Genomic DNA, 25,733 nt, shown 5'->3' with positions numbered 1-25,733 from the left:
GTGGAAGATGCTTGAGGCAGGTGCTCAGGCAGATTCAAGGATTCTTGGCTTTGGTTTTTCCTTTTTGTGGATTCTGTGTGTGGGAGACTTTTTTTTTTTTTAAGGAGAGGGAGGAGGAGCATACCAAGAAAGCTTGGGGGGGGGGGGGTGCATCTTTGTGGTCTGCTTCTTGACATTTAGGTTATTTTTCTCTTGAAGTACCCTCAAAGATATGCTATCATGCCCCATCCTTCCATATAGCTGAACAGAACAGACAAAACAAATTTGAGTTAAAAAGAGGGCAAGGTGTTCTGTTAATTTCTCTTGCCCTATATTGTGACTTTTGGGGACATGATAAAGTTCCCCAAACCCATTCTGTCCCTTCATCCTATGTAGAATTGAAAACTTGGGACTTAGTAGAATGACAAATTAAACTCTGCCGAGAAAAAGAAGTAGGCTTTTCCCTTGTGAGAAGGCTAAGTCGTAAAACCAAGTGGAGTTTGCTCCAAAAGTGCCACACAGCTCAGAGAAAATGACACAGAAGAAAGGAGTCCCCTGGCGGCCCAGCTGTCAGCTCTAAGATCCAGAGGCTGGCCCAGCCCTTCTGGTTTCCTGGAATGCTTTCATTGTGTCCCCACATGGTAGCTGAGGAAAAACCCTGCAGCTTCACCGGGGTGAACTGGAATAGTCCCTCATCCTCCATCAGGAGACAGACACCCTGCATGGCAGGCAGAGAGACCCACACATGCCCAGCACAAGGCATGGCCAAGGACACTGTGGCCAGGGGCCGCAGGCTCACTCAGCAGCACAGTCAGACCTACGCTCCCAACACACAGTGTGCACCAGGTCACCAGTGGGCCCACAGCCAGAGGCTGACACCCTCCAATCACACAGGCCAGCAGTCTTCAAGCTCAGTGTCTGTGTCCTGAGAAAGGCGGGTGGAGGTGACTCAGGGGAAAGCTGGTTTTCCCCCAACACTGGCATTTGGTTAATCTCATATCAAATGCTGTCAAGTCACCCAGAAAGGTCCTGAATGAGCCTTACTTCCGCTTCTGGAGCAGTGGAATGTGGCAGCAGCTGTCTGCACGATGTGGAGGCCCTGCCGAGGAGGAGGGAGGAAAAGTACCAGACCTGTCGTAACCAGTCAGAGGAATGCAGGCAGTGAGGTACCCGAGCAGCTGTGCTGAGATGCTGCCAGGTCCCCGTGCAGGCCCACCCCGCTGCAAAAAGGTCCATTAGCAGGAGCCCGAGGAACACCTTAAGTCCCCAGGGCACTTTTTTCCTTCCCCCTTCTGTGCTGGGGATCCAAGTCAGGGCCTCCTGCATGCCAGGTTCTCCAAATCTCTGTGAAAAGACTCCCAAGGGCTGTGGACAAAGTTAAGTGGGAGCCCTTGCCTAGCATGTGTGAGGACCTGGGTTGGATCCCTACTACCAAAAAAAAAAAAAAATTGAATTCCTTATGTAGGTGAACTTGAACTATATTTATGTGTATTGAACTGTATTTATGTGTATTCCTAACATGTGACGCTTGGAAATAAGGCTGATATAAATGACAATAGATATTAATTATAATTCATTACATAAGAACCACAGTATTAAGCTTTTCCTTTGCTCTGGGTCCTTGACAAAAGGACTTTAACATACTTGACCTCATTTAGTCTTCCCAGTGCTTCTAGCAGGGCATGTTTTCAGCGTACCCATTTTACAGATAAATACACAGAGACTCAGAAACTAAGCACCCATGGTCACCCAGCTACTAAGAGACACATCCAGGAATCAATATCTGTGTGATTTCAACCTTTACAGGGTCACTGGCATTTTGAAAGTGAGTACTTTATCTTCCCACCTAGCCAATTTAGGATTGCTTCAGGCAGAGAGAGGGGAAAGTTAGAGGAAGCCCCAGGCTGGGACAAGTAAGGGGATAGTGCGGGCAGTCACCAGGATCCACTCTGATTCACACCAGCACAGCCTGAAGAGGCAGGGACTGTGAGCACATGGAAGCTGAATTCTGGGCTCTCCCTCCTCCCACAGAGCCCATCTTTGGGAGAATGACTTGGCCCCCATCCTTCCAAGATTCCAACCCAAGCTTAAGTTATGAAATAATCATTGTAATTGTGCATTCAGTGGGAGCCTATGCACCCAAGACACACACACACACACACACACACACACACACAAACATGCGCATGCATAAATACAAACACACAGGGTCCACAGGTACCCTCCATCCACCAAGAAGAAGCCCCATTCACATCTTTCTACAGGGAACCTTCGTGTGCAGCAGAACCCTGGGAAGGGCCCGTCACCAGACCCATTGCCAAAGTTTATGATCCCACAGTGCTGGGGGAGCCTGAGAGGACTGGACCCACCAGTTCGCAGGTGCTGCTGCACTGTGGCAGGGAGACCACCGTTTGAGCACCCTGTTTTTAAGGCATGGAAGCTTTGTCTCTTTTTCGTTGCGTTTTGTTTTCTGAGCTCTGAGTACTGCCTGTCTAAATGTCATAGCAGCCGTTCTCAAGGATCTTGATCCTGTTTTGGTTTCCTGTGGTTGCTGCAACAAACTCCACAAACTTGGTCACTTAAAACAACTCAAATAACTGACAGTTCTGGGGGTCAGGAGTCGAAAAATGAGTCATCAGGGCTGTGTTCTTTTTATTGAGGTTCTAAAAGGAGAATCCATTTACCTACCTTTCCCAGCTTCAAAAAGCTACCTGCAGCCAGGCACAGTGTCACACAGCTATAATCCCAGTGGCTTGGGAGGCTGAGGCAGGAGGATCACAAGTTCAAAGCTTCAGCAACAGCAAGATGCTGAGCAACTCAGTGAGACTCTGTCTCTAAATAAAATACAAAATACGGCTGGGGATGTGGCTCAGTGGTTGATTGTCCCTGACAATCTACCTGCATTCCTTGGCTGGTGGCCCCTAATTCCATCTTCTAAGCCAGCAGCAGGATAGATCTTCGAACCTCCCCACCCCCTTTCCCTGGTGTCCTTTGTCTCTGAACTTCTGGCCTCCCTTTTATAAGTATCCATGTGATTACACTGACCCCACTGAGATAATCAAGGATGACCATTCCATTTTAAGATTTTAATCACATCATGAAAGTCCCCCTTGTCATGTGAGATAACAGTCATAGATTAGGATGTCACCATCTTTAGGGGCCCCTCTGCCTGCCACCCACCCATTCACCCCCCTGCTTAGACTCCAGCAGCTGCCTCTTCAACCCATATCAACCCCCCAGCCCGCCCAACAAAAATACCCAAAACAGCATCAGGATTTGCACAATGCTATGTCAGAAGGGCAAATGCAAATTTCTCCTTTCTTCTGACTTACTGGATAATAAAGCAGTGTTGTGGGAAGGGCTGGGGGGACGAAGAGTCAAAGAGTAACAGCAGAAGAGAAGAGGGATTGAAGGGATGAAGTAACTTTTTTTTTTTTTTTTTGGTATCAGGAATTGAACCAGGGCCCTTAACCACTGAGCCACATCCTCAGCCCTTTTTATTTTTTATTTTGAAATAGGATCTCACCGAGTTGCTTAGGGCCTCACTAAGTTGCTGAAGCTGGTTTTGAACTTTCGATCCTCCTGCCTCAGCCTCCCAAGCTGCTGGGATTACAAGTGCCAAGCTATGAAGTGTCTCTTGATCATGCCCCAGACACCTAGTAAGTGACCCTACTGCTCTCTGGGCATTCTGGATCCTAGCCTTCACTGCCTCCGTTAGACCTGCTGAAGTCGGTAAAAAAAAAAATCTTTACCAAAACACCAGATTTTTGCCTTTGGATATTTTTGGTTATTACTTTCAAAACTTTTCTGAAGTCCAACATCAGGGCTGTGAACTTCCCATTGATAGGTGTCTCGGTCTGTGACAAAGCACCACAGACAGGGTGGCTTCAACAACAAGATTGTATTTTCTCACACTCTGGAGGCTGAGTCCAAGATCAAGGTGTCAGCGGCCTCTGAGCTTGGCTTGCAGGAGGCTGTCCTCTCCCTCTCTCCCTTAATCTGTACCTGTGCACCCAGATCTCTTCTTCTAAGGACACCAGTCATTCTGGTGTAGGGCCCACCCTAATGAGCTCCTCCTAACTTGACCATCTCTTTAAAAAGCCCCTCTCCAAGGATGGTTACCTTCCGAGGTACTGAGAGTTAGGTTAGGACTTCAACGTATGAATTAGGCGGGACATAATTCAGCCCAGGACAGTGGGGTAAGACCTTGAGAGATTAAAAAAGATCACTTCCATCCTTTCCAGGTGTAGCAGCTGGTCTAGGTACAATAAGGGTGAATGTGGTGAGAGGAGAACCAAATCATTGAAAGTAGGTCCCACACCCCAGAACTGCCTTTTCATATGTCCCTTAAGCTGGGAGGAAGGCAGAGACAGTCTAAGAAGCCACCAGAGGCTCACTCCTAGTCAGGGTAAGCAAACAGCATTTAAGGCTCACTCTCCCCAGAGCCAACTTCCTGCCGTTTTTTTGTTTGATACGTAATCCACAGCTGGTCCCAGAAATTCCACCAAGTCAGTACACACCCTGGACACAGAGGAAATGAAAGAGCAGACGGTGTGTTTGTGTTTGATGATCTTTGGAAGGGCTGAGTGATGGAAATGATTTCATTCTCCAGGCAGGGCTCTGATAGGGAACTAAACGGCACACAGGTTGAAACAAACCAAATAGCCTTATCTTATTCTTGATTCATGGGTTTCTGTTTCTTCAGATCTCTTTAGAGGCCCGACACTGTGAACTGTGGTTCTTAGAGATACTGCTTCCTTCCTTCCTTCCTTCCTTCCTTATCCTGCCTTGGGCATGTTGCTTCTTGGACATATGGGACCTGGATTAAATAAATAAATATATATAACTTTTATTAATGAATTTATATACAAATGAATACACATTATTTATTAGTATATTGTGTTTGAAATAACCCAGTCTCTCTCTCTCTGTCTCACACACACACACACACACACACACACAAGACAAATATTGTGTGATTCCAATTATATAAAGGAACCTAGAGTAGTCAAATTCATAGACTCTCAGGAGGCTGAGGCAGGAGGATCAGAAGTTCAAAGCCAGCCTCAGCAAGTTGATGAGGCCCTAAGCAACTTCACAAGATCCTGTCTGGGGCTGGGGATGTGGCTCAAGCGGTAGCGCGCTCGCCTGGCATGCGTGCGGCCCGGGTTCGATCCTCAGCACCACATACAGACAAAGATGTTGTGTCTGCCAAATACTAAAAAATAAATAAATTTTAAAAAAAAAGATCCTGTCTGTAAATAAAATATTAAAAAAAAAAAAAAAAAGGAGTGGGGATGTAGCTCAGTAGTTAAGTAGCCCTGAATTCAACTCCTGGTTAAAAAAAAAAAAATCATAGGAATGGAAAGAAGAATGGTAGTTGCCAGGGGCTATAGGGGTGAAAGAATGAGGAGTTTTCTTTTTTACTTTGTTGGGGATCCAACCTAGAACCTTGCTAAACATGTGCTCTGTCACTGAGCAACATACCCAGCCCTGAGAGTTGATATTTAATGGATACAGACTTCCAGTGTGCAATGACAAATGTTCTGCAGATGGATGGAGGTTGTACAATAGTTCAAACATATTTAACACTGTAGAAGTGTATGCTTACAAATGGTTAAAATGTGGTTAAATTTTTTTTAAAAGACTCTGGAAGACAATCATGAACTAGTCAGACCAAGTTGCCAGCTTAGGTTTAAATCTACCACTCCCAAGTTTTAGGACAATATTCTATTCATTTATCTTTCCCTCCCCCTCCCCCTCCCCTTCCCCTTCCCCTTCCCCTTCCCCTTCCTTTCTGGTACTGAGGATTGAACTCAGAGGCACTCAACCACTGAGCCACATCCCCAGCCCTATTTTGTATTTTATTTAGAGACAGAGTCTCCCTGAGTTGCTAAGCACCTTGCCATTACTAAGGCTGGCTTTGAACTCGCAATCCTCCTGTCTCAGCCTCCCAAACCGCTAGGATTACAGGCATGCACACTGCGATTGGCTTTATTCTATCCATTTCTATGTAAAAAATCACCCCCAAAACTTAGTGCTTTAAAACAATAGCAATCAGCACATGTAATCTCAGCAACTCAGGAGACTGAGGCAGAAAGATCTCAAGTTTGAGGCCAGCCTCTCAGCAACTTAGAGACCTGTGCTACCAGTAATTTACTAAAGCTCAAACCTTTTTTTTTTTTTTTTAACATAGTTCCTAATCTAATCCTTCTTATATTATCAGTAGAAAAGTGACAGAGTTCAAAGTATATTTAGAGTAAGACTGTAGGTCAGGGGTAGAGCATTTGCCTAGTAGCATGCATGGGGGGCCCTGGATTCAATCCCCAGCAAAACACATACACACAAACACACAAATTTATACACATGTATACACATATATGTGTGTATATATATATAAATATGTATGCATGTATATGTATCATAAAAGCTTTTGTTGTTTTGCTTATTTCTAACTCATGTAAACATCTGGAGAATAGCTAAAAATAAAATTGTATAAAAGATGTTACTGGAGTTTGGATCTTAAATGTCCCATCCAGGTCCATGTGCTGAAGGCTTGAATGGCAGCCCTGTGGTTGTACTTCAACCTTTAGGAGACCTAGTGAAAAGAAGTTAGGTCATTAGGGAAGTATCCTTGAAGGGGATATTAGGACTCTGGCCACATCCTGTCTCTCTTTGCTTCCTAGCCTCCATGAGGTGAAGAGACCTCCTCTGCCATGTGTTCTCTGTCACAGGCCCAAAGCAATAGGGTCGAGCAACCATGTACTGAAACCGTGAGGCAAAATAAACCTTTTCTCTTTTAAGTTGCTTACTTTGGGTATATTGTCACAGTAATGGAAAGCTGACTAATACATATAAATGTTCAATGTTTCAGAACTACTTGACTGAAACTATTAATTCAAAGATATGTGAAATGAGAATTTACACACACACACACACACACACACACACACACATATATATAAAAGAAACACCACTAATAACTGAACTAAACAGGAGAGACTTAGCCTGTAATCCCATTTGTTTTATCAAGTATCACCTACTTGGCACTATGCAAGATAATTGATATATTTGGCTGCCATGAAGATGGATAGCCTAGTTTGACTACCTTGGTGTGGAAGAAATACACAGTTTAAAATTTTCTTGTGTCTTCTGCACAGAGCCATAGGGCACCAGGATTGGCTGCTAAAACAAAACAAAGAGAATTATTTCCCTTATGCACTTATTTATGTTAAGTATCATTTATTGGCCCCATTTAATATGTGTCAGATACTCTGTTGAGCATTTCACATTTATTATTTTCATTTCATCCTCCCAATAATTCTAGAAGGAAGTTATTCATTCTTATCTGCATTTTACAGAGTAAAAACCATATGGTTAAAAAGTTTAAGCAACCTTCCCTAGGTAACACGCTTTTAAATCAAGGTCTGTATCCAAAGATTATGTTCTTTTTATTTTTCTTTGTGGTATTGGGGATTGAATCCAGGAGTGTTCTACCATGGAGTTAGATTCCCAGTCCTTTTTATTTTTATTTTGAGCTCACTAAAGCTTCTTAGGGCCTCACTAAATTGCTGAGGCTGGCCTTAAATTTGTGATCCTCCTGCCTCAGCCTCCTAAGTGACTGGAAATACAAGCACGCGACACAACACCCAGTCAAAACTCAAATGCTTAAATATCATGCAGTCTGATAGATTTTTGGTAATGTGATGAATAAGTTTAGGGCTAGTATCCTACCTGTTACCATGGTAACATGGGCACTCTGGTTGACAGGCTGCAGCAAAGCTTAAAGAGGATCTACAATGATAAATTCTCAAGTGCATACTTGAAGTTGCACAGAGTAGAACCAAGTTGCTGGTTCTACTCACATTGTGCCCTCCAACCTGCACTGGCTGGAAACCATTAGTGTTGACCATGGAGGCAAAAAGAGACATACTTGAAAGATTTTGTTTTGGTTTTTTTTGTTGTTTTTTTTTTTTTTGTCCTTTCTGAGCTAACAGAGGACATAGAGAGCATGAAAAAAGTTGGAAACCACTGACTGGAAATCATTCTGCAAGATATCAGAAATTTGTGGCAATCTCTAAATTTTCCAACTACAATAAAGCAGAGGCCAGAGCCAGTCATGCTATGTGACTGCAATGGGGTGAGGTCAGTATGGTCATGAGAAAGACTGGGGAAGGCCTTGGATAGACTCCAGAGGGCATGATCAAGGGGGAGAGTGAAGCTGCTGATCTGCAGCCAGGGGTCAGGAGACAGCAGCAACTGGAAGGCTACTGAGGGCTGCATCAAACACAGTGGCACCGAATCGGAAATTCTGGATTAAAGAGAAGAATGAATAAGCCACCACTCTCCATCCCGTGGTCACAGTTTTAGCTAAGAAAGGGTGGGGTTGGGGATGGGGGGAGAAAGAGATAGAAAAAAAAGAAAGATCTTTACATTCACCTTTTTTCCTTTTTTTTTTTTTTTTTTGCTAGGGATCGAACCCAGGGCTTTATGCATGCTAGGCAAGCTCCTGACTACTGCGCTACCCCCACCCCCAAGTATCACAAACAATTTAATTTTTTCTATGTATCTTCTCAAATCAGTAAGGGCAATGAGTCCAGGCTGCTGACTGCTCAATGACCAATATTTAGTGAGGTACAGTGGTGCACATTTATCCCAGTAGTTTGAGAGTAGTTTGAGAGGCTGAGACAGGAGGATCACAAATTCAAGGCCAGGCTCAGCAACATAGTGAGATCTTGTCTCAAAACAACAACAACAACGAAAATGTAAAAAGGGCTGGGGATGTTGCTCAGTGGTAAAGCAGCCCTAGGTTCAATCCCCAGTACCAAATATCAACAAAAAAGCCAATCCTGGCGAGATGAGAGTTGGTAGGAGGGAGGCCTAGGGATGCAGCTCAGTGGTAGAGCACTTGCCTAGCACAAGTGAGGGCTTGGATGCATCCCCAGCCACACACTCTCGCGCACACACACACACAGAGAGACAGAGGCAGAGACAGAGAAAGAGATGTAGGAAGGCATTGAGCTTATCCAAAGGTCAAGCTCTTGAGAAGACAAAGGGGCTATGAACCTCAATGCTCCATCTTAGAGGGCTCAGGGTGTGAAGGTTTTTGTTTGTTTATGTGTTTTTGTTGTTGTTTAACAGTACTCGGGATTGAACCTCAGGGTCTCACACATGCTGGGTAAGCACTCTATCACTGAGCTACATTCTCAGCTCTTTTTATTTTGAGACAGGATCTTGCTAAGTTGCCAAAGCTGGTCTCAAACTTGTTATCCTCCTGCTGTAGCCTCCCCTGGGATGTCTGCCTCGCACCACCGCACCCAGTGCAAGGAGCTTTTACAGGGAGGGGAAGGAGAAGCAGGGAAGGAAGGCTGCATGCTGGGACAGGGGCTTCATCATCCAGGTGTGTGTCTTCTTTTCTTGGCCAGAATATCCAAATGGACCTTAACCTCCTGCAGCTAGTTCCTATAGTTCTTTAGGCAGACAGATTACTTTTTTGGAAATTAAATCTCGCAGCTTTGTTAGTTGCAGCACAGAACTAAAGACTAAGGAGGTGGTGTAACAAAGGTCTCCACTGGTTCTAGGTTCTGTAAATTTAAAGAAAGATTATATAGCAATTAACATCAACCATTTAGTTAGGGCTTCCCTTTAGAATTTAAAATGAAGGGCAAAAGGAAGGGATATAAACCTTGAAAGAGGATTAGGGAAGGGAAACAGCCTAGTGGAATGGCCTAGGGAGGAGAGGTAAAGTAACTTTGCCAAGGACAATTCCCCAAGGAGCGGCCACTGTTACACTGGGATGGAAGGGAGTGGTCAGCTCAAGATGAGTGGCCCAGGAAGGCCTCTGTAAAGAGAGGAGGAACGAGTTGAGACCAGAGGAAGATGAAGTTTTAATATCAATCATTAAGAAAAGGCATGGGGGAGGGGCATTGAAGTTCACTGGATTAGACAAAGGAGAATGAAGGGCAGGGAGCGGGATGGGAATAGGAAAGACAGGACAATGAATCAGACATAATTTTCCTGTGTTCATATATGAATACTCAACCAGTGTAACTCCACGTCACGTACAACCTCAAGAATGGGATCCTAATTAGAATAAGTTATACTCCATGTATGTATAATATGCCAAATGCATTCTACTTTCATGTATATCTAAAAAAAAGAACAAATAAGAAAGAAAGAAAAGGCCTTTTGCTGGGTGCAGTGGTGCACACCTACAATCCCAACAACTTGGGAGGCTGACACATGAGGATCACAAGTTTGAGGCCAGCCTCAGAAAGTTAATGAAGCCCTCTGCAATTTAAGACTCAGTTTCCAAAAAATAAATAAATAAATAAAAATAGAAAGGGCCAGGAGGAATGGCACATGCCTATAATCCCAGAGGCTCAGGAGACTGAAACAAAAGAATTGATAGTTCAAAGCCAACCTCAGCAACTCAGCAAAGCCCTAAGCAACTCAGTGAGACCCTGTCTCTAAATAAAATACAAAGGGCTGAAGATGTGGCTCAGTGGTTAAGCATTCCGGGATTCAATCCCCATGTAAAAAAAAAAGGTAAAGAAGAAGGTGGGCTGGGGATGTGGCTCAAGCGGTAGTGCGCTCGCCTGGCATGCGTGTGGCCCGGGTTCGATCCTCAGCACCACATACAAACAAAGATGTTGGGTCCGCCGAAAACTAAAAAATAAATATTAAAAATTCTCTCTCTCTCTCTCTCCCTCCCTCTCTCACTCTATATTTAAAAAAAAAAAAAAAGAAGGTGTGTTATGTACAGAGCTCTTCAAAGCATCTTTGAAGTGTGAAATCCATTCCCTTCAGGTAAAATTCCCTCCGGGAGTTTTCAAGATGGTTATTGTATCATTTGAATTTAGTGAGAAAAAGAAAAAGAGTCAGATGGTATGTGCCACACTGTCATCTAACTTAAGAACTTCTCCATTCACCCCATTACGCTGAGATAGGCAATGTTATCCAAACACAACAGATAAAGACACTGGGGATAAAGTAATTAAATAATCTGTAAGGTCTACAGGTGTGTAACTCAGTGCTTGAGTGTATGTTTAGCATGTGCAAGGGCCTGGGTTCAATCCCCAACACACACACACACACACACACACACACACACAGAAGTATAATATATAATCTAAGGTCATGTGGCTTAAAAGTGGCTGGTCAGGATTTGCACCAGTTCTGACAGTATTCCAGATACTTCCTTTTCCAATATAAGGCAGAAAAAGTACTATCTTTTCCTTACCCAACTCTTGACTGACCAGCTTATAACCAAAGATGGATTAACAGGAGAAAAGCATAGAAATTTATTTCTACATGACATGGGAGCCTTCAGAAATGAAGATCCAAAGAAAATGAGAAATGTGTGTATTTTTATGATGGTAGAACATAAGTATGATTGGAGGACAAAGGGTGGGATCTAAAAATCTGCTGGGAGCTTAGCCAGGAGGGTTCAGATTCTTCACAGTATGCTTCTTGGACAGCCCTCCCCTCTGGGCATAGGGCAGGATACCTGTCACCTGAGGGTCTTCAGAGAAGAGAGGGATTGATCTGCAGTCACTCGATGGTCAGCTCAGGGAAGAAGGGTGGGTATTACTTGTCCCAGCTCTGGCTCCTCGATGCTCCAAAGCCAATACTTGGTAGAGGTAGAGGTGAGTTGGTGGGAAGGAAATCAGGTTTTTTTTTTTTTTTTTTTTTTTTTTTTGGAGGTAGGGCGGTTGACTGGGAACTGAACTCAGGGGCACTCAACCACTGAGCCACATCCCCAGCCCCATTTTGTATTTTATTTAGAGACAGGGTCTCACTGAGTTGCTTAGTGCCTTGCTTTTTGCTGAGGCTGGCTTTGAACTCACTATCCTCCTGCCTCAGCCTCCCAAGCCGCTGGGATTACAGGTGTGCACCCCCAAGCCCAGCAGAAATCAGTTTTATTAAGGATCTGGCATCTTGAGAAGATGGGTGCAGAGGCTATACTCTGAGCGCACCACTTTCTGGATCAGGTGTACAAAGGGTTTTCATAGGAAAGGAAAGGAGGCGGGACCAATGGGCAGGAAGGAGACACTTGAGCAGGGGCTTCATCATCCAGGGTGTGTCTCTCCTTTTTTCTCAGGTGGGCATATTACAATGGACCTGAACTTCCTGGGGCTACTTCCTATGGTTCTCTAGATAGACATTACTTTTCTGCAAGGTGAAAGTCACAGCAATTTACATGTTTTGTGTCAGTTGAGGCACAGGATAAAAGAATAAGGAAGGGTGCTGCATAGTCTGGTGTACCCTGAAGGTCACCAGATGTTCTGGGTTCTGTCAATATCAAGAAAGATTACATACTAGTGAATATCTTAACCATTTAGGTGAGGCTACTCTTTAACATTTTGAATGCCAAGCAGAGAGGAGACATGCCCTTGCATGTTACCAGGGAAAAGTGAATAGCCTTCCTCCTTCTGTTTTTTTTTCCTCAAATGCCAAGGTGCCATATTTGGAGGTAGCATGTCCAGAGACCCACTAGTCACCCACCATGTTACCAACAAAGGCAGTTGGGCTACCACAGCTGAGAATCTCTTGCATAATAGAATTTGCCATAAAGAATAATTGAACTCAAGAAGATAAGAGTAGTAAGCAAAGGTCTACCTGATGGCTAATTGTTCAGTTTTTAGCCAAGAGCATTAGAATAGAACTATACCAAGCAAAATGAGATGAGATTTACAATGAAGCCAGATGAGGCTGATGGTCCACAGATAGCAGCCACAGTTCCAAATCCCATTATCTCACACATGAGCTTTGTGGGGAACACCTCACATCCAAACCATAACACCTGTAGTTCCAGGCCAGGATGCGCAATGTCATAAGACCCTGTCTCAAAACAAAAATAAATAAATAAATAAAATTCGAAGATCTCTCCATCTAAAGGTAAAACAACAGTGAGAATATTTCCTGGATAAGCTTTTTGGGTTCTGTGTGTTGCTTGTTTTCAAAAATCCATAGAAAGGCAAATAATTTCCTGCTATTAAAAAGCTGTTTAACCTTTCCCAAGGAGAAAAATCAAGTTAGAGGGTTAAAGTATTAGATTGGAAGGGATTTTAGAGATTATTGAGTTCTGACCTTCCATTTACATATGAAAGATCTGAGACAAGGGAGGGTGAGTGAGCAGCAAAGAAGTCCAGTAGCTTTCTTCCAGTCTTATTATTTTGATTTTTAAGAGTCTGTAAATTTCAAAATTAATTAGGTTGTATGTGAAACACAAATAAACTGGGGATGATGGGGAAGTGTAAAATAAAAACTAAAATTTTGAGAAACAGAGATAAGGTACTTTTTTTTTTCCTTTGTAACAGGGATTGAACCCAGAATACTTAACCACTGAGCCACATCCCCTGTCTGTTGTAATTTTTTAAATATTTTTATTAGTTATTGATGGACTTTATTGATTTGTTTTATATGTGGTGCTGAGAATTGAACCCAGTGCCTCACACATGCTAGGCAAGTGCTCTACCACTGATCTACAACCCCAGGCCTGTATTTTTTACAATGAGACAGAGTCTTGCTGAGTTGCTTAGGGTCTTGCTAAGTTGCTGAGGCTGGCTTTGAATTTGGGATCCTCCTGCCTCAGCCTCCTGAGCCGTGGGGATGACAGGCGTGTGCACCTGGCTAAGATACTTTCTAATGAACTATCCAAATTGATATGTCACAAGGAGATGTGAACTGTGTAGGTAGGACATGCAGCACTCGATGCACAACGGATATTTACTGAATGCCCCCTCGGGGCTGAGAGTGCTTTTGGGAACTGGGAGACAACCACCATGTAGCAAGCGCTCTGTGAAGTTCAGCCTTGTAAGAACTAGAAGAGGCATCCAGAGGGATGATCCAGATGTCTTCCTGGAAGCAGTGAGACCTAAGATGATTTCAAAATAGAAAGAAAAGGAAAGAATGTCCCTGCAGAGGGAACAGGTGCACAGCCAGGGAATGTGGTAGACTGAATAACTTTTAAAAAGTGCTCAGGAAGGAGAAGAGGAACCAGGTTAGCAGGAATCCCCTGAGGCCCAGATGGGAGACTTTCTCCTGGGGGGAGAAGAGCAAGCTGGAGTGACAAATCTGTGACACATTCCCAACTATTGCTCTGATTGTCTACAAGGGTTTGGAAGCAGGGACAAGGTCGACCCAGTGAGAACAATGAGAAAGGTATTTCTCCAGATATTTTGACCAACAAACTGCCTCTCTTCCTGTTGCCCACTCTGGGTACACATAACAGTACTTTTCCTACATGGTGCATGCTAATGTTTCCTATTGAATCATTTTCGTTTTCTACATGGTGAAGCGGTTTGACTCACCTCAGCTGATGTCATGACTCATTAATAAGTCACAGCTCCGAAGATGGAGAAACTTGGAGTTAGGGAGTTACCAGGACACCAGAGACAGGAGATGATGCACAGTAGGATCTAGGGACAGAGAAGGGTACAAAGAGGACAGTGAATGATTCCAGAGGGGCTTAAGAGATAGGAGAGAAAGACCCAAGGAATTAAAGATAAAGGGTCAGGTAGTGAGCTGGGGAAGGTGAACTGACCATCTACTGGGAGGGTAAAGATAATGAGTATTTTTAAAATGCCCTTCCTTTCATTCACTTTTTTGGTAAACACAAATAGATTCCTTAATCTGAGGCCTATTCCAAGAGCAGTACTATATATAATTCCAGAAAATAATCCAGTGTTATTCAGAGAGGGAGTCACCTTGTGGAAATGATGGAGAGGAATTTAGCGGACCAGAGTGGGCAGAGAGCTGAGCTAGAAGATTCTACATGGAACAGCTCAGATCAAAGACTTACCTGTGCTTTCCCAGGGCTGCTATTAGGGCTTTTGTAAGGCTGGGAATAGGTTCGATTCGGCCTGGGTTTTTCATTGAGCAATCCTGTTGGCAGGAGTTACTTTCTTTACCTAGTTGGCATCCAGTTTAGAATCCACAGTCACTGGTCCAAGACAGTCACCAGCATTTCTTGGACACTTAGAAAAATGGAAAGACCATTAACTTTCTTCTTCTTGCACACTCTCAGACCACACCAGGTCAAAGGGACTTCTTTCCTGCCTCTTTCCACAGCTTCCCTAGTCCCAATCCTTCTCCATCTAAATCTTTTATTTTGCAAAGCCGTAGGCAGTGGTGAAAGCCTGTTGCTAGAGGAAGATTTTGAATAATAGGTGTTTCTGAGCCGGGTTTATTGAAAAGGTCTTGTCTGTGTCCTGGGGGAGATTGTAAAAGAGATGTCAACAGGAGCTCTTTTGTGTGGATGGCATTCATCCCGAAAGAGAGGAATTCCCTTACTGGGCTAGTATTTAAAGCAGATTTGTTGCCGCTTTTGCTAAAAACTTTTTATCCAACTGCCTGAGCTCACAGCAGCGAGTGAGTCACTGGGTGATTGCAACTTCCTCTCCTCCTTAGCAAAGCAATGACTCAGTCATTTACATTTAGAAAGGAAGGTTCCTAAGAAGATTTCCTGGGTTTTCCTCAGCTGGAGCCTCTTTTCTTGACCATCACGTGGGCCAGATCTGTGGGCAATCCTGTTAACCCCAGAGGAGGGGAGGCTAGCCCAACTGTTTTTCTCACTCCCTGGAAAACTTCTTGCTGTTCTGCTTGCTTTCTTTTTTAAATCCTAGAAGAGAGACAAACACAATTTCCTGCCTTCTGGCTTTTTCTAGTCTCCCTTCCCCCCACTCTTTTTTGGAAAGGGACTGGCAATTCCTGGGTACTGTAATTACCGCAGGCTGAGGTTTGACTTAACTCCACCCGTAGGAGATAAGGCAACCGTTTTATTACCTCTCAGCCAGGTGCCCAAGGGTGACAAGACTTGCCTTTATCTGGGGGACCTGACAAGGTTATCAGAAACTGCAAAAGGGCTGAACCTTGGAGCAGCGACCGCCAAAATTATTCACTTCCCTGTGATCCTTTTTCCAATCTTTTATTGCTAATTTCGATCCACAGACTAGTTCTACTTCCCTCGGAGTTTTTCCTGTATTTCCTGAACCTGAGCTTTGACCTACTGGGGTCCCTTCGGACCTAAGCCACAGTAATGGAGCAGTTGTAATCATGAGCAGGGTCAGCCCCAACTACCACACACAATATCTTGATATCCACTGGTTTAGTAGGTTTGCAGTGTTAATAGTTGCTTTTTCTCAAAGTTATTATTTAATAAAATCTTTGACCTGCAATGATAGAAATTTAAAAATAAAATAATAAATAAAATCATATTTTATTGCCTTTACTTTTTACGATTCCTTTTGAAAACTAGGCTATAATCCACACCAGGAGACAGTGCTGTGCTTGTCTTAGGTCATAAAAACATCTAGTTCTTTAACTATTTATGTCTGTAGTTTACTAGTATATCTGTCTACCTTCACATCAGGTTGTAGGGTTTGTTTTCGTTTTATTTTTGAAGGGGGCTGGGGAATCAAACCCAGGTCCTGGTGAATTCTAGGAAAGAGCTCTGCCACTGAGCTACACCCCTAACCCCATTTTATTCTATAATTTAAGCTCTGTTGCATGGATTTCTGTTATCATTTGTGTTGAAACTGTGGCATAAAAGCATGCATTTTTATATCATTTTTTAAATTGATTGTATATTTTTAAATACATGACAGCGGAATGTATTACAATTCTTATTACACATATAGAGCACAATTTTTCATATCTTTTATATGAAGTATGTTCACACCAATTCATGTCTTTATACATGTACTTTTTCTTTTTTTTTTTTTTGCATTACAAAAAAACATGTATTTTAAAATGGGATTATAGGCGGAGGCCTATAACCCTAGCAGCTCCGGAAGCTGAGACAGGAGGATCACGGGTTCAAAGCCAGCCTCAGCAATGGCAAGGTGCTTAGCAACTCAGTGAGACCCTCTCTAAATAAAATACAAAATAGGGCTGGACATGAGGCTCAGTGGTTGAGTGCTCCTGAGTTCAATCCCTAGTACCCACCCCCAAATAAAATAAAATGGGATTGGAGCTGGGAGCTGTGCTGGACACTTGTAATCCCAGCAGCTCAGGAGACTGAGGCAGGAGGATCAAGTTCAAAGCCAGCCTCAGCAATTCAGTGAAGCCCAAAGCATTTTAGCAAGACCCAGTCTCTTTTTTTTTTTTTGGTACTGGGAATTGAATCCAGTGGCATTTAACCATTAAGTCACATCATCAGCCTCTTTAAATATTTTATTTATTTAGAGACAGGGTCTTGCTAAATTGCTTAGGTCCACTCTAAATTGTTGAGGCTGGTTTTGAACTCATAATCCTCCTGCTGGGATTACAGGGGTCGGCCACTGTACCTGGCCAGTCTCAAACTTTGGGAAAAGTCGGGGGCGGGGTCTGGGAATCTGGCTCAGTGGCTAAGTGCCTCCAAATTAATCTCTGGTTAAAAAAAGCGGGGGGGGGGGGTGGCATGCAGGATTGGCAAACTGTGCACTAGGTAGTTTTAATGAATAAAGAGTGCCCTTCCAGATAAACTTTAGACAGTTCCCTGAGCTGCATCAAATCAGCTGGCACCCAGCTGCACCTAGCAAGAGGCTGCCCTCCTGTCAGTACAAATTATAGTGGGCCAAGGTAAAAACTGCTTTATTTATTTTGCTGTGAAGTCAGACTGTGGCCTGAGGGTAGGGTAGAGGATGAGAAAGAAAAGGCGGATCAGAGAATGTTGGAGAAGTGAGTTTAAAAAATGTACACACGGGCCTGAGGGGGTGGGGGCGGTAGATCCACAGTAGAGCTCTTACCTAACACATGCAAGGTCGTGACTTGCATCCCCAATACAAAAAAAAAAAAACACGCTAAAACGCCCTTATTAAGTGTGGTGTAGTGGCACAGACCTGTAATCCTAGCAACTTGGGAACTGCAGCAATTTAACGAGGACCTAAGCAAATAAATATATATAAAATGGCCTGAGGATGTGGCTCAGTGGTTGAGCACCCCAGTAACCTGGTTCACTCCCCAGTACCAAAACAGGACTTCTAGGAATGCCGCTCTTACCATCATAATGAAAGCCAAAAATGGATGCCTCCCCATATAGTGTGGGGCACACTGTGATAAACCAGTTGACAAGTGTTAGAAGTACTATACTGGAGCTTTCCTTCCCTTAAAGATGTAAAACTTGGCACACTTACGGCCACTGTGTCACCACACATGGCCACCCTCCATAGGAGGGACTGAGGGCCAGAATTTGAGATGCCTCTGCAGGAAGATGTCCCCTGGTGGGAGCTTTTACTGCTCCAAGGGTGGGAAGGTTGGGGTGGGACATCATTCTTCCTTCCACATTTCTTTTTGCTTTTTCTTTCATTTATTTTTATTTTTTTAAGTACTGGGGATTGAACCCAGGGGTGCTTAAGCCATATCCCCAGCCCTTTTTTATTTTTTATTTAGAGACAGGGTCTAAGTTGCTTAGGGCCTCACTAAGTTGCTGAGGCTGGCTTCAAATTTGCAATTCTCCTTCCTCAGCCTCCAGAATCACTGGGATTACAGGCTTAGACCACTGCACCAGGCTCACTTTCAGTTTTAAAAAAGAAACTTGAGGGCTGGGGATATAGCTCAGTTGGTAGAGTGCTTGCCTTCATGCACAAGGCCCTGGGTTCAATCCCCAATACCACAAAAAGAAGAAAAAAAAAAAAAAGAAACTTGAGGCTTAGTTGTAAAGCACTTGCCTAGCATGCGTGAGGCTCTACATCACCCCATCCACATTTCTGAAAGCCTTTACCTAAAACCAGTTCTTGGATCTATTTGCAGTGTGACTGCACCTCCTCTCTTGTAGACCCCTCCAAGTACTTGATTGCTGGGTCTGCCATGTATTAACAATCTAAAATCCCCCAAGCTCCCAATTCCAAGCACATTTAGCCAAAGAAAGGTTCAGATACAGGCTAGGACTTTGTTCTCACAGGGTTCAAAGGAGAATCTTAAGGACAAAAGCAGAAGAGAGCCCTTTCAAAGATAAGCAAAGCTTTCGTGGGAAGAACCCAGGTTCCAAGCCAGCCTCACCCAGGGAGAACTTGGACATCAACCTCTCCTTTTCATCTGCAGAATTAGATCATAACCTCCTCTGCAGGGTTGTTTTAAGAATTTAATGAGACTAGCAAAAGTGCATGCCTTTACTAAACAGGCAAGGAATGAGGAGGAGGATGGGGACTGAGAAAGGAAAGTTGATACCAATTTGAAACTCTTGAGAGATTCCTAGGTTAGCACTTGCCTCGCATGCATGAAGCTCTGGGCTCAATGCTCAGTATTGAAAAAAAAGACAATCTGGGCTCTGGAGCACATGCCTACAATCCTAACTACTGGAGAGGCTAAAGCAGGAGCATCACAAGTTCCAGGCTAGCCTGGGCAACTTAATGAGATACTGTTTCAAATTTTCATAATAAAAATAAATTTATTTAAATGGCTCATAGGTTTTTTATTTAATTTTGGTAAATAACAAACACCAAACTGTAAGGTGTTTTTGAGATGTTCTTTGTTTTTTCCGTTGTTGTCGTGTTGGTGCTTGAATGGGGCTCCCACCAACCTCCTCCCAGGCCCAGTAAGGTGATATTTTAAATGCAGCCTTGAGGGACACTTTAAATGGCTGTGGGGGTGAGAAAGAGCTCAAGGGGACACCTGGACAAATGTTCCTGTCCTCCTCTGTCCATGACAGCTGGACAACGCGGTATGATTTTAAAGCACTGATCCTACTGGAGGATTTGTAAGGAGCTGGCATCCTCTCTGGGCCAAGTGGGTGATGGATGCAGCATCCCACAGATGGTTGTTCCTTTGAAAAGGGGAGGGTGGGGTTCAGGGAGGAAGGAGGAGAGGAGCAGGATGAATAATTGGGTGCCTTGCTGCACAGCCCAGAGCCCCCTCGGCCTCTGCAGGAGGGCCTTCCACTCCCAGGTAGCTGAAAGCAACAGCAGTGTGTTTCTTTCTTATGCGCTTACACAAATCCTGTCTTCCCAGGTTTGGGGCTCCCAGTTTGCCTTAGGCAGAAGCTCCAGCTCCAGGGGAAGCCTTGCTCCAAGCACCAGGCTCAGGGGGCACCTCTGGCTGCTGTTATAGATCTGCCTTCTCTCCAAACCCAGGGAGTTGGCGGGTGAGGGGCTACTGGTAAATCCACACCGGATTCTCAGGTAGGACTTAGGCGGACTGGATGCCCATTAAGTGTGAATTCAGGCCTCTCACTTCCTGAAGCCAGGCAGATCCTACATGTGTCCCCTGTAGAAACCCTCAGCTGCTCTGTACAGTACAGCTGTAGGGGTAGGGACACTCAAGCTCTTCTTAGTTTACCAGGCTTAGTGACAAGGCAGGAAAGTCTTCACTGCCTGATTGGTTGTGTTGTATAATTCCAATCCAGATCTGTCCTCCTATTTCAGACCCCAGGTTCCTTCCACTGAGCAGGTGATGCTAATTCCCATGAAACAGAACAGGCAGGAACGAATGGTCCTTGGCGCTCACATATCCATCTTGTCTGCAAGCAGACAGAACACAGGATAAGAGGTCCAAGAAAATGAGTAGAAGGAGCTAAGGAAAAGTAAAGCTAAAGGCCAGGGTTGTGGCTTGGTGGTAGAGCGCTTGCTAGCATGTGCAAGACCCTTGGTACGATCCTCAGTACCACATAGAAATAAATAAATAAAATAAAGATACTGTGTCCAACTACAACTTAAAAAAAAAAAAAAAAAGAAAGAAAGTAAAGCCATCATACAGGAAAAGGGTGGTTAGCATCCTGGGTCCTCAACAACCATCCCTCCTGCCCTCCTGGGTAATACCCAGCAAAGAGAATGGACATTAGGTAAATAAGCCACAGGTGACTTAGTAGTTTCTACTAAACTAACTGGTGTTGATGTGTGTGTGTGTGTGTGTGTGTGTGTGTGTGTCCTGCACACATGCTGGGGACTGAACTTGGGGTCTCATGCGTGCCAAATTCCTGCTCTACCACTAAACCAAGTCCAAGTCCCCAACCCCCAATGTGACGAGACTGGGAATTAGATTGGGGTTTAACATAATTGCTCCATGTCAAAAGTTGGTCAGTCACTAGCCAAGCATGGTGGTGCTGCCTATAATTCCAGCCATCTCAAAGGCAGAGGCAGGAGGATCACAAGTTCAAGGCCAGCTTGGGTGACCTAGGGAGACCCTGAGACCCTATCTCAAAATTTTAAAGTAAAAAAGAGTGGGGTTTAGCTTAGTAGTGGAGTTAACAGCTACGGTACTGGGTCCAATCCCCAGTACTGAGAAAAAAAAAAAAAGTTGGTCATTCATAATTGTATTTGGCTAGTACTTGGCCTATATCAAACAGAAGTGGGAATACAGTTGCTCCTTGGTATCTTCAAAGGATTGATTCTAGGACCTTCTACCCCCATTAATGTCAAAGTCCTCAGATGCTTAAGTCCCTTTTATAATATTTTCATATAACCCCTGCACATCCTCCCATATAGTTCAAAATATCTGGAGATTACTTTTGATACTTAATACAACACAAATGCCATGTGAATAGTTGTTATGCAGTATCTTGAGGGACAAAGTACTGGGGATTGAACCCAGGGTGCTCTATACCAGTGAGCTACATCCTCAACCCCAGCCCCACAACCTTTTTTTTGGATATAGGATCTCACTAAGTTGCTGAGGCTGGCCTCAGACTTGGGATCCTCTTGCCTCAGCCCCCCAAGCTGCTGAGATTACAAGTGTGCACCACTGTGCCAGTCCACAGTATTGTTTAGGAAACAATAATGTGGACAAAGGTCTGTAAACGTGTGATTTTTCTCAAAATTAAAAAAAAAAATTTGTCAATGGGAGTTACTTATTTATATGTGGTGCTGAGAATCGAACCCAGTGCCTCACACATGCTAGGCAAGCGCTCTACCACTGAGCCCCAACCCCAGCCCTCTCAAATATTTTTGATTGATAGTTGGTTAAACTTGTAGACGCAGAACCCATGGATATAGAGGACGGACTGTATTGTGACATCCCAGGTCACAGAAGATGGCTCTGCTGTTTATTCCTTTTACTTTTCTTTCTGGATTGTTGATCCATTTTCATTCTTCTCTAGGAAGACTCTTTTCATTCTTATTTGTTCCTTCATGCAACAAGTATTAGCCATAGTACAACCATGTGACGCATGTGTTCTAAGGATTGTGGTGACATCTGTGAATAAAACAGACAACAATGCCTGACCTTGTGATTCTTCAATCCTTAGTGAATTCCCATCTCTCAGTCTGATCAGGGGGAAATATAGGACCGTATTGCTGAGAAGTGACATCTGACAAGAAATGAAAGCTACTGATGAAAGGCTTCGAAGAAAAATCTCCTTCCCTGCTCCTAGCGCGATCCCCATCCCAGCCTCCTGGGATGGTAGACCAGCTGCTCAAACAGGAAACCTTAAATAATCCTGTAACCCCGACCTTGGTCCCTGAGTCTTCCTCTCTTGTAAACAGTCCATTCAAACCAGGAAGACCAACAGACCTGGCTGGGACCCATTTTGAAAAATACACACATCATTATGAATGTTCAAAAAAAAAAAAAATCCTAGATCTAAAAGGAAGTGATCTATCTGACTCACTGGTAGAAATCACTTTATAAAGTAATGGAACAAATGGAAATTTAATCCTCACAGATGAAACTGCCCGGGCAGTCATTTGTGTACATGGATGACTCAACAGCACCTGTTAGAGAAGCCGGGAAAATGAGCCGTGAAATCCTGGTCACATTCCCAACTGCAAGCAACACTCCCTCCTTGGAAATTAGTAAGCCCCAAGTCCTAAACGCCCTGATTTCAACATGAAGGCTACGATTGACTTTAGCATTGGCCAAATGATTCTTAATCAGAACCCTAGGTTTTTAATCTCCAGTACTAAATGATCGAGGCAAATACTAGCCAAATATCTACTTTCAAGATGATCCTTTGAAACTGATTTCAGGCAACCGCTGGTTTTACATATGGAAACCTTCAGTTTCCAATATTACTCAACTTACTGTCAAACTTCATTAAAAGTACATATTACAAGCTTAAGACCTGAACCTCTGGCCCTGAACCTTCTGAAATGACCTTCATCCAAACATCATTTAGCACCCTCTAATCTAGTTAATTAACGGAACTTCCTGAAGAGAACAGTCACTTTGATCTGAACCTCATTTTTCCTTTCCAGTTATTTTGAAGCAGAAGGAAGACAGGCCTTCTTTTCTGGGCTAGCTGGAGCTACCAGAAGCTCCTTCAGAGACCACAGGGTGGAAACAGACCTGGGAGGAAGAAAGCAGGTTCAAAACACTGCCCTGAGCATTTTCGTGGGTGTTTGCCCCACACAGAGATAAAAGAGTGAAGGTGTGGCTGCGAGGCATGCTCTCCGGGAAGCTGGGCCTGCAGGCTGGAAATCTTAAGTAATCTTTGCAAACAGGCTCACTGGAAGACAGCAAGGCAGTTAGAAATGCTTCAAGCCTGAGAGAGAGGTGTCTGCATATACAGTACAAATTCAGATAAAAATGGAAAATGTCAGTCACTGGCAGCAGGAATCCCCAGTCTTTGCATTCATTGCCATCTGCCCATCTGACTGGGATGTGAAGAGATTGGGTGAACATTGCTAGAGCAGTTCTTGCTTTTTAACTTATTACTTTAAAAAATATTAATATAGCTACTGCTAAAAAAAAAAAAAAAAATCCTTAGCCGCAACCTAGATTTTACCCGAAAGCCGGAGAAGGTTTTTTGTTTTTTTTTTTTTTTAAGGTGCTAGTATATAAAGCAAGACGTTCTGAGTCTTGACTTCCACTCTGGTTTTTGGAAGACAAGTCCAGCCAAGGTCCCCTTCCGCAGCAGCGCCACTTACCTTGCTGCCGAGCGGCCATTGAGTATGTACGTGTTGTTCCAGGTTTGGCCACAAGGGGACTGTCGAGAGTAGGGTTGCCCGCAGCAATACTTTGTTTTCTCAGACTTTGGAGTGGGAGGGATGGGGGTTGGGTGTGGGGCCGGTGTTGGGGGGGAGAAGCAGCTGGCTTGGGAGAAAAAGAAAAAAAAAATCCATTTGTTCCCTGAAATGATGCCACTTGCCATTTTATAAGTCAAAGGTTGCCACGTTACCTGTTGCCAGGTTCCTGAGAACGCTCAGGGAAAATGTGGGAGACCAGGGCACAGCACCAAGTCCTTCAGCCTGGTAGATTTCAAGCTTTTTTGACTGGGACTGGCGCTGACATTTGGAGAGCAGCTGCTGTGGATGGCCGGAGCATTGTTTGGTTGTAGTTCTAACAGAGGAGTGGCTGCGTCTTACATCATTTCCAGGCATTAAGTGCCTGGGGCTTTTTTTTTTTTTTAAATGACTCTAACTTTCTGATCCCTCCCTCCCTGGATCTTTGTACAGTACACACACTGTGCAAAACAGCCTCACCTCGGGAAGCCCACGTTTTGTAGTAACTTGTTAAAACAATTTGGATGCCTCTTAAAAAAAAAAGAAAAGAAAAGAAAAAGAAAGAAAAGAAAATGTGACTCTGAAACAAACCTTTCCATTCTTCCTTCTGAGAACAATGTTGGGTCTGATTAGCAGCCGCAGCCCTGTTCTCCCCAGAAGAGGCAGCTACTATCAGCTGAATAGATCTCCAAGCCAGACATGCCGAGGCTTGGAGCATTTGTCTGGCATTAGGAAGTGTCTGGAATACTAGTAACTACCAACTGGCAAGGCGGAGGACTGCAAGAGTTATTGCCCTCCCCCTCCCCCTCCCCCTCCCCCTCCTGCTGTTCCCTCCCCTCCCCCTAGGCTCCGACACAAGCGTGCTCTTTTCTGCTTTGACTAAGAAAAGTTGCACTCGTCATCTCTGTGGTTTCCGTGGAGGATGGCGTTAGTGGAAATCATTCTCTCAGCCACCTCCCTGGAGCCGAAGTTAATGGGAGAGGAGACGACTATGGGATGCGCCATGCCTCACGGAGGTGGGCTGGGAACCCAGGGTTTACTTGTCACCCGCCCAGGGAACCTCACATCCTGCCTTCCTTCTCACCACTGACACCTCACTTTGGGTGGCCTGGAAATGGGAAGCTGTAAATATTTTGCAACAAGGTAGTGATTTTTTTTTCCCCCATGTATTTTGTTGTGCAGATTTTTTTCTCTTTTTGTAATATTTTGCTTTATTGATTGATGGATTGATTGGTGCTGGGGATTGAACCCAGGGCCTTGTGCCTGCAAGGCAAGCACTCAACCAATGAGCTATATCCCCCTGATTTTTAATTCTTTAAAAATTTTTATTTATTTACTTTTGCAGTGCTGAGGATCCAACCCAGAGCCTTGCCCATACTAGACAAGTGCTACACCTTTGAGCTGCATTTTTTTTTCCTTCTGATTTTTGCTATGGTCCTCCTGCTCATCTCAAACTGCTGGGCACGGTGGGTGGTGCAGGCCTGTAATCCCAGCAATTTGGGAGGTTGAGACCAGATTGCTAGGTGAGTTCAAAGCCAGCCTCAGCAAAACCAAGGCTCTAAGCAACTCAGAGAGAGCCAGTCTCTAAATGAAACACAAAATAGGGCTGGGGATGTGGCTTAGTGGCCATTGAGTTCAATCCCTGGTACATCACCCCCAAAAAAAACAAACAAACAAACAAAAATTCCAGGGCTCAGGGAATCCTCCCAGTAGCTGTGACTAACCTACCTACCTACCTTCCTTTCTCTCTCTCTCTCTCTCTCTCTCTCTCTCTCTCTCCCTTTTTTTTTTTTTTTTTTTTTTTTTTTTTTTGGTGGTAGGGATTGAACCTAGGGGCACTTTACCACTGAGCCACATCCTCAGCCCTTTTTATGTTTGATTTTGAGACGGGGTCCT

The 25,733-nt window shown here is 44.1% G+C and overlaps 1 protein-coding gene and 1 long non-coding RNA gene across 16 annotated transcripts in view; one reads left to right on the top strand and one right to left on the bottom strand.

Annotated features, from left to right (window-relative positions):
• Window positions 1-25,733, top strand: part of Dlgap1 (DLG associated protein 1) — a 362,352-nt gene that overhangs the window by 255,127 nt on the left and 81,492 nt on the right. The gene's annotated exons all lie outside the window — the stretch shown is intronic.
• On the bottom strand, window positions 4,536-24,173 carry LOC114098724 (uncharacterized). Of its 2 annotated transcripts, XR_003583772.3 has the most exons (6): window positions 24,014-24,173; window positions 23,763-23,928; window positions 14,786-14,960; window positions 14,295-14,402; window positions 12,677-12,822; window positions 4,536-4,798 (listed from the first exon to the last, which is right to left on the bottom strand). It is a non-coding gene; the product is annotated as an uncharacterized lncRNA (long non-coding RNA). The 2 variants fall into 2 exon arrangements; XR_003583773.3 differs by lacking the exons at window positions 4,536-4,798; window positions 12,677-12,822; window positions 14,295-14,402; window positions 14,786-14,960 and adding an exon at window positions 21,919-22,089.

Source organism: Marmota flaviventris, chromosome 16, assembly GCF_047511675.1.
Source record: "Marmota flaviventris isolate mMarFla1 chromosome 16, mMarFla1.hap1, whole genome shotgun sequence".
Taxonomy (NCBI): domain Eukaryota; kingdom Metazoa; phylum Chordata; class Mammalia; order Rodentia; family Sciuridae; genus Marmota; species Marmota flaviventris.
Note: the sequence above shows the minus strand (reverse complement) of the source record. Positions and strands in the feature narration are given on the sequence as shown.